This window comes from Elephas maximus, chromosome 27, assembly GCF_024166365.1.
Source record: "Elephas maximus indicus isolate mEleMax1 chromosome 27, mEleMax1 primary haplotype, whole genome shotgun sequence".
Lineage (NCBI taxonomy): Eukaryota > Metazoa > Chordata > Mammalia > Proboscidea > Elephantidae > Elephas > Elephas maximus.
The window spans coordinates 35868440-35878018 of record NC_064845.1 but is presented as its reverse complement, the minus strand read 5'-3'; the positions used below and the strand labels follow the sequence as shown (position 1 = coordinate 35878018).

The following is a 9579-nucleotide window of genomic DNA, read 5'->3' as shown; positions in this document are numbered from 1 at the left end:
TCGAGGATTTCATTTTACTTGGATCCACAGTCAACAGCCACGGAAGCAGCAGTCAAGAAATCAATGGGCCAGTAGAATGTATGCATGTGATAGTAATGATATTGTTTGATAATTTCTGCATTCGGTGGCATCACCTTTCTTGGGAATAGGCATAAATATAGATCTCTTCAAGTCAGTTGGCCAGGTAGCTGTCTTCCAAATTTCTTGACATAGATGAGTGACTACTTCCAGCACTGCATCCATTTGTTGAAACATCTCAATTGGTATTCCGTCAAATCCTTTTGTTTTCACCAGTGCCGTCAATGCAGTTGGAATCCTTTCAGTACCATTGGTTTCTGCTCATACGATACCTCCTGAAATGGTTGAATGTTGACCAATTCTTTTTGGAATAGTGACTCTGTGTATTCCTTCCATCTTCTTTTGATGCTTTCTGAGTTGTTTAATATTTTCCGCATAGACTCTTTCAATATTGCAACTTGAGGCTTGAATTTTTTTCTTCAGTTTTTTCAGCTTGAGAAATGCAGAGCATGTTCTTCCCTTTGGATTTTCAATCTCCAGGTCTTTGCACATGTCATTATAATACTTTACTTTATCTTCTCGAGCCTCCCTTTGAAATTTTCTCTTCAACCCTTTACTTCGTAATTTTTTCCTTTCACTTTAGCTACTTGACGTTCAACAGCAAGTTTCAGAGTCTCTTCTGACATCCATTTTGGTCTTTTCTTTCTTTCCTGTCTTTTTCATGACCTCTTGCTTTCTTCATGTGTGATGTCCTTCCATAGCTTATCTAGTTTTTTGGTCATTTGCTTCCTTAGAAAGCTAGAAACAGAAATACCATATGATCCAGCAATCCCACTCCCAGGAATATATCCTAGAGAAATAAGAGCCATCACACGAGTAGACATATGCACACCCATGTTCATTACAGCATTGTTCACAATAGCAAAAAATTGGAAACAACCTAGATGCCTATCAACAGATGAATGAATAAACAAACTATGGTACATACACACGGTGGAATACTTGCAAGGATAAAGAACAATGATGAATCTGTGAAGCATCTCACAACATGGATGAATCTGTAGGACATTATGCTGAGTGAAATAAGTCAATCACAAAAGGACAAATAGTGTATGAGACCTCTACTATAAAAACTCATGAAAAAGTTTAAACACAAAAAGAAACAATCTTTGATGGTTATGAGGGAGGGGAGGGATGGGGATGGAAAAACACTAAACGAGTGGTGACTTTGGTGAAGGGTAAGACAGTGCACAATACTGAGGAAAGCAGTGCAGCTTGTACAAGGCAGGGTTGTGTAAGCTCCATCGACACATCCAAACTCCCTGAGGGACCAAATTGCTGGGCCAAGGGCTGTGGGGATCATGGTCTCAGGGAACATCTAGCTCTGTTGGCATAACATAGTTTATAAAGAAAATGTTCTACATTCTACTTTGATGAGTAGCATCTGGGGTCTTAAAAGCTTGTGAGCAGCCATCTAAGATACTCCGCTGGTCTCACCCTGAGACTGGTGTCACTGGATAGAGCCCAGCTGCCACCACTGACTGCTCTGACAGGAATCACAGTGGAGAGTCCTGGAAAGAGCTGGAGAAAAATGTGGAACAAAATTCTAACTCACAAAAAAAGACCAGACTTACTGGCCTGACAGAGACTGGAGAAACCCCAGGAGTATGGCCCCTGGACACCCTTTTAGCTTAGTAATGAAATCACTACTGTGGTTCACCCTTCAGCCAAAGATTAGACAGGCCCATAAAAAAAACAAGACTAAAGGGGCACACCAGCCCAGGGACAAGGACTAGAAGGCAAGAGGGGACAGGATAGCTGAAAATAGGAAACCAGAGGCTGAGAAGGAAGAGTGTTGACGTATTGTGGTTTTGGTAACCAATGTCAGAAAACGATATGTGTGCTGTTTAATGAGAAGCTAGTTCGTTCTGTAAACCTTCATCTAAGGTACAATAATAAAAAAGAAATCACATAATGCATTATATTGGGCAAATCTGCTGCAAAAGACTTCTTTCAAGTGTTAAAAAGCAAAGATGTCACTTTAAGGACTAAGGTGTGCCTGACCCAAGCTATGGTATTTTCAATCACCTCATATGTGTTAAAAAGCTGAACTATAAGTAAGGAAGACCGAATGCATTTAAATTATGATTTTGGCAAAGAATATTGAATAAATATATCATGAACTGCCAGAAGAACGAACAAATCTGTCTTGGAAGAAGTATGCTCCTTAGAAGCAAGAAATGTGAGACTTCCTCTTACGTCATTTGGACATGTTATCAGAAGGGACCAGTCCCTGGAGGACATCATCCTTGGTAAAGTAGAGGGTCAGTGGAAAAGAGGAACACCCTCAAGGATATGGATTGACACAGTGGCTGCAACAATGGGCTCAAGGATAGCAACAACTGTGAGGATGGCACAGGACCAGGCAGTGTTTCATTCTGTTGTACATGGGGTCATTATAACTCTGAACCAACGCGATGGCACCTAAGAACACGAAGGTATTATAAATATGGAATGTTGTGTCCAAAACTCTTACCTGAAGCTCTACGCTGGGCTGGGAATTGAGGCTGTTCTCTGTGTTAACATGACTTCAATCCTCCAGGCAAGAATGAGGTGTTTAATTCTCATTAAACATGATTTCAAACAGCAATATTTCTGACAGTCCATGATTTTTTTCCTATTCATCAAACAATGCACCAAACACATTAGCGTTTATTTTCTTTGTTTTGTAAGCAAATGACAAAGACCCAGTTTACCAGCTTTGCTTTCAAACATAAGCTTAACATTACATATTTAAATAATTTTCAAAACTTGCCACATTGCCAGCATTCAAACATCCTTAATTTATATTAAATCAGAAATGTATTACCATTAATGTATTAATACCTTTCACTACTCAATATTGGGGTGGGGGGAACCCTGAAATTATTTTTGTAAAAGATTCCTCCTGGCAATGTTAGCTTCACAGCAGACTGAAACTACTTGGCTCACATTTCAAACAAAATGGACAAAGCAAGATACATGCTGGTGTAAATGTACAATTTTCTCCTAGCTCTGCTAAAGAGTCATGGTTCGCCTTGGATTAAGTTGAATACATAAATTTACAACAATTTCAAAAACACACAAAGAAATGGTCCTATTAATGTGGCCCTGACAATAAACTCGAAAGTCTATGACAAATAGGTGCTCTGTGAGCTCTTTATAAATAGTTTAGGTAGAGTTATACTGAAAGGAGAGTTTGAAATCTTCAAAAAAATATTCCTGTTAATCCTCGAATGGTGCTTGTAATAGTTTAATATTTCTGTTGAATGTGTGCATTGAATTACTTGTTATCCAAACTTAGCTGCTGCTCCTCACCATTTATTCTTAAGACTTTAACTGGCCATCTTCTTCAACTTCTACTCTTTCCTGGCCATTCTCTATCCTTCTCTGTGTAGTGATTTTTTTTTCTGCCATTAACTATATTAGTAGAAGTTGACATAGATTTGAAGTTGCTCAGCCCACTACCACCAAATGATGTGGAAGAGAATGATGTAAGGCCACCGTGACCCAGTGAGCTAAATGAAATAAACCCTGTATCAAAAGAAGAACATCCACCTCCAAAAGATGGAAACCCACTGAAGGCAGCGAAAAAGGATCCGTGTCTTTGCTTCAGCTTCCATGGGGGCCTCTGTGATTCCCAAAAAAGTCCTCAAATGGATCAAAGAAGTCAAATGAAAATGGATCTCTTCCACCAAAAAATTCCCTGAAGACGTCATCTGGATTACAGAATGTAGAGCCGAACTCAAATGGACTATCAAAATGACTTCTGCTTCCACCTCCACCATTAATCCTTCTTCGCCATAGTTGTCACTGACGTCCTGTTCTTTAGCATCTGATAACACCTCACATGCCTCAGCCACTTGTTTGAATTTTCTGTCTGCTTCTTCCTTATTCTCAGGATTTTTTTATCAGGATGCCACTTCAGTGCCAATATACAGCATGCGTTTTTAATATCCTTGAGTGAGGCATGTCTCTGCATGCCTAGAACTTCATAGTAAACCACTTTTTTCACAGATTATTGGAACAAGTCCTGAAGAGGTTGGCAGCCAGCGACAGGGAGGAGGAGAGGCTGAGCAGTGTGGCCCGTGGTTTTCTCTCAGGTGGGGCACACCTGGTGCTGGGGGAGGTGGTGGTGGCTATTCCTCGCCCTTTCCTTTCTCTCCTGACAGTCTATGATTTTTGAGAACACAGTTTCTAATGTTCTTTTGTTAATTAACAAAAAAAAAATTTTTTTTTAAACAGCTTCACAGAGAAGATTCTTCCCCCTCCACTTGTCAGGTTTGCATTTGGTCAGGGTCCCTCTCAGTATAATGGCATGGCCTCTGTAGTGTAACATCAAGGAATGAGTGACGGTGGAAATGTCATGTCCTTTATGAGGAGACATTGGAGAAGGTTAGGCATATTATGGATGCAATTATTTGCTCATTTATTCATTCTGCAGGTATTTATTGAGCTCGTGCTACATGCCAATCTTTGTAAACAAGATATAATTTCTACCCCTGAGCTGCCCACAATTTAGTGAGGGAAACAACGTGGAAGGAAACAAACCCAGTATGCCATAAGGGACATAGTGGACTTTGGCTAAAGGTTTGTGAGAGCAAAGAGGAAGGGGTTGTGACCTCTGATCTGAGTTTGGTCCCACTCCTGGTGGGAACAGTCAATAGGAGGGGGAGCCAGAGGTTTTGAAATGAGGGGATTTCCTTTTGAAGAGCTTGGCAAGCAAGTACAGCAGACACCGTTGAAGCCCCTCCCAAATCCCCTCTGTGCATCTTTGTGCTCACCTGCAGGTGTGGACAGTTGCTGAGCATACACACAACCTCCCAGTGCAAGAGCTCAGCCTTCCAGCTTCTCTGCCTGTACACTGAGCAGCTCAGACAAGGGCAACCCTCAACCATGGAGGGATGGTTGTTGTATGCTGTCGAGTTGATTTCGACTCATGGTGACCCATGTGATGGCGTAGAGCTTCCCTATAGGGTTTCCTAGGCTGTAATCTTTATGGAAGCAGATCACCAGGTCTTTCTCCCTCGGAGCCACTGGGTGGGTTTGAACCGCTGACCTTTCAGTTAGCAGATGAGTGCTTAACCCTTATGCCACTAGGGCTCCTTGGAGAGATGGTAGTAAGGACCTTACTACTTAACCGGGTCAGTATTAGAGTTAAGACCTTGAGGCTAAAGTCATCTTGGGGTCTCAGCTACTTCCAGAGGGCCCTGGGAGAATTAGTAGACTAGAGGAAGGAGATGGTATTGAGTGGGTGAGTCAGAGGTGGGAGAGCATGTCTTTCTTAGCAGAAGAAACAGAAGACTGAAAGCAATGGTTGACCTGAAAATATTTGAGCTTAACTGTGCTGAAGAATTTTACACATGATACCTTCTTTATTTGCCTTAGAGGATCAGAACACTTAATGAGCACTTGCTGCATCTCAGCTGCCCTCTAAGTGCCTATATTTCCAAGCAGAACAAAATTCTCCCCCCTGTTATCATCACATCCTGTGTAATTAAGGACCAATTGGTCAACAGTGAACTAGCCTACTCTTTTGGAAGTCATCCAGGGTCTGGGAGGATCTTTAGTTTTTCTGTCAAATTTAACAATCCTGGAAAAACACAGAGAAGTATGAATTCAGCTAATGATAGAATGTCCTTCTATTGGCAGTTTATTTCGGGAAACATCATTTGATCTTGTTTCCTAGAATACTTTTGCCAGAAACTAAACAATGTTGCATTCCAAGTATAAAACCCTGCCAAACCTGCTACCATCCAGTCGGTTCCAACTTATAGCAACCTTATAGGACAGAGTAGAACTGCCCACATAGAGTTTCCAAGGAATGCCTGGTGGATTTGAACTGCTGACCTTTTGGTTAGCAATGTAGCATTTAACCACTACGCCAATTCCAAGTATGGGCCCTCAGATTTTCAGATAATGGTTATAAACATGTACACGGAGTACAACGGAGATGATTGTTGCCACCCAATCCATCCTTACTCCACTTCTTCTGTGGTAACAGAGTTGAGCTGCCACGTGGCTGCCTAGCTTTGGGATTGAATTTCAGGCACTCCTTGCAGCTGGGTGCGGCTATGGGACCAAACTCTGACCCTGAAATATGAATGCAAGTGATGCGAGCAATTTCTCCCTCACTTACTTGGGAGGAAGTCTCTATCCATAGGCTTAGCTCTTTCACCCTTCCCACTGGGTGCTCTGGTGATACCTGGAGAGACCTCAGATACCATGTGTTGAATGTGACGTGTCCTCATTAGACTGGGTCCCTGAATGACTATATAGAGGAATGCGTCCTGGTGACTGGAATACCCACCTTGCACTGAGCTATATGTGAAAGAAATGGTCCTCTTTGTTCTTTAAGCCATATTATTATAAGCTCTTTTGTTACAGTAGCTTTACTTTTACCCAAACTTATGCATACTTACATATAAACATTTATATTTTCTTTGACCCCATCCTGATCCATACTCCGGTTGGTGTGGGCTTGTTCAGAGCATCCAAGATGAAGGCAGATACTTGAGCTTCACTTTGCCTGGGTCAAGGTCATTAATGCAGGCAGTGTTTGTCATTGTTCAGTTCATTAATTCATCCATCCATCCATCCATCCATCCATCCATCCATCCATCCATCCATCCATCCATCCATCCATCCATCCATCCATCCATCCATCCATCCACCCACTCACCCATCCATCCATTATACACGCTGTTGTTGAGACCTAATATGTATAAGACTCTCTGCTGAAGAATACTGAGGGGATATGAGTGACACAAAGATGAATGATACCCACTCTAGAGATTTGAGATGGATACTAAAACAGATAGTTGAAATGCAGATAATTATGATGGATAATATTCTGTTTTTGTTGTTAGGTGCCATCAAATTGATTCTGATTCACAGTGAACCGATGTACAACAGAAAGAAACATTGCCTGTTCCTGTGCCATCCTCATGGTTGTTGTTATGCTTGAGCCTACTGTTGCAGGCACTGTGTCAATCCATATCCTTGAGGGTCTTCCTCTATTTCACTGACCTTCCACTTTAACAAGCATGATGTTCTTCTCCAGGGCCTGGTCCATTCTGATAACATGTCCAAAGTACATGAGACGAAGTCTTACCATCCTCGATTCTAAGGAGCATTCTGGCTGTACTTCTTTCAAGACAGATTTGTTCATTTTTCTGGCCGTCTATGGTATATTCAATATTCTTCACAAACGCCGGAACTCAAAGGCATCAATTTTTCTTCTGTCTTCCTTATTCATTGTCCAGCTTTCGCATGCATATGAGGTGACTGAAAATACCATGGCTTGGGTCAGGGGCACCTTGGTCTTCAAAGTGACATCTTTGCTTTTTAACACTTGAAAGAAGCCTTTTGCAGTAGATTTGCCCAATGCACTACGTCCTTTGGTTTTTTGACTGCTGTTTCCATGGGCATGGATTATGGATCCAAGTAAGATGAAATCCTTGACAATGTCAATATTTTCTCTGTTTAAAATTATGTCACTTATTGTTCCAGTTGTGAGGATTTTTGTTTTCTTTATGTTGAGGTGTAATCCATACGGAAGGCTGTAGACTTTGATCTTCATCAGTAAGTGCTTCAAGTCCTCTTCACTTTCAGCAAGCAAAATTGTGTCATCTGCATGTCACAGGTTGTTAATGAGTCCTGCTCTAATCCTGATGCCGAATTTTTCTTCATATAGTCCAGCTTCTTGGATTATTTGCTTAGCATACAGATTGAATAAGTATGGTGAGAGGATACAACCCTGACATACATATTTCTTGATTTTAAATCATACAGTATCTCCTTGTTCTGTTCGAATAACTGTCTTTTGATCTATATATACACTCCTGTCATGGACTGAATTTTGTCCCCCCAAAATATCTGTCAACTTAGCTGGGCCACGAGTCCCAGTATTGTGTGATTATCCACCATTTTATGTGATTTCCCTATGTGTTGTAAATTCTGTCAGTATGATGAAACAAGATGGATTAATGGCAGTTAGGAAACCCTGGTAGCATACTAGTTAAGAGCTACGGCTGCTAACCAAAAGGTCAGCAGTTCGAATCCACCAGGCACTCCTTGGAAACGGTATGGGGCAGTTCTACTCTGTCCTATAGGGTCGCTATGAGTCGGAATTGACTCGATGGCAACGGGTTAGTGGCAGTTATATTGATGAGATATACAAGATTAGATAGTGTTGTAAGCCAATGTCTTTGAGATACAAAAGAGAGAAGCCACCAGAGAGATGGGGGGCCTCATACCACTAAGAAAGCAGCCCCGGGAGCAGAGCATGTCCTTTGGACCTGAGGTTCCTGTGCTGAGGTGCTCCTGGACCAAGGGAAGACTGATGATAAGGACCTTCCTGCAGAGCCGACAGAGAGAGAAAGCCTTCCCCTGGAGCTGGCACCCTGAATTCAGACTTCTAGACTAATGGACTGTGAGAGAATAAACTTCTCTTTGTTAAAGCCATTCACTTGTGGTATTTCTGTTAGAGCAACACTGGATGACTAAGACAGCTCCTTATGTGCAAAATTAAGTGTTCTGGAACTCTCATTCTTGGAAATGCTATCTATAATTTGTTGAATGCCTTTGCATGGTCAATAAAGCACAGGTAAACATCTTTCTGGCATTCTCTGCTTTCAACCAAGATTCATCTGACATCAGCAATGATATCCCTGGTTCCACATCCTCTTCTGAATTTGGCTTGAACTTCTGGCAGTTCCCTGTCCAGGTAGCTGTCTTCCAAATTTCTTGGCATAGGTGAGTGAGTGTTTCTAGCATTGTGTCTGTTGAAGCATCTCAATTGGTATTCCGTCAGTCCCTGGAGCCTTGTTTTTTGCCAATGTGTTCAGTGCAGCTTGGACTTCTTCCTTCAGTTCTATCGGCTCCTGATCATATGCTACCTCCTGAAATGGTTGAACATTGACTAATTCTTTTTGGTACGGTGAATCTGTGTATTCCTTTCATCTTCTTTTGATGGTTCCTGTGTCTTTCAATATTTTGCTCATAGAATCTTTCATTATTGCAACTTGAGGCTTGAATTTTTTTCTTCAGTTCTTTCATCTTGAGAAATGCTGAGCATGTTCTTCCTTTTTGGTTTTCTAATGCTAGGTCTTTGCACATTTCATTGTAATACTTTGTCTTCTTGAGCTTCCATATTTATTCTAGGAAATTTTAATCAAAATTGAAAAAGACTGATGTAATAATAAATATAAGTTATAGTCTTTTTCCATTTTAATGTTTATTTTAGGAAACTTTAATTAAAACGGAAAATGACTAATTTAACTTACATTACCTTATTGTTAATATTGTTTCTGAGAATGCTCTGCCTGCTAAGTTTTTGGATTTTATTTTGAGACCAGTGTTTGCAGGGTGAATGGCCATTTGCATTTAAAGCATGAGTGAGCACAAGCAGTGTGTCAGTCACCATAAACACAGCCTTGGCTCCTCCTCTTGCCCCCCTTCCATCACCCCAAGAGAGTATTAAACGCTAGAAATGCTGATGTGTCATTGTGCCCTGAGTCT

At 41.2% G+C, this 9579-nt stretch overlaps 1 pseudogene; it reads right to left on the bottom strand.

Moving 5' to 3' along the window:
• Nucleotides 1-3340: 3340 nt before the first annotated feature.
• Nucleotides 3341-6284, bottom strand: LOC126068265 (dnaJ homolog subfamily B member 6-like; annotated as a pseudogene).
• Nucleotides 6285-9579: the final 3295 nt, after the last annotated feature.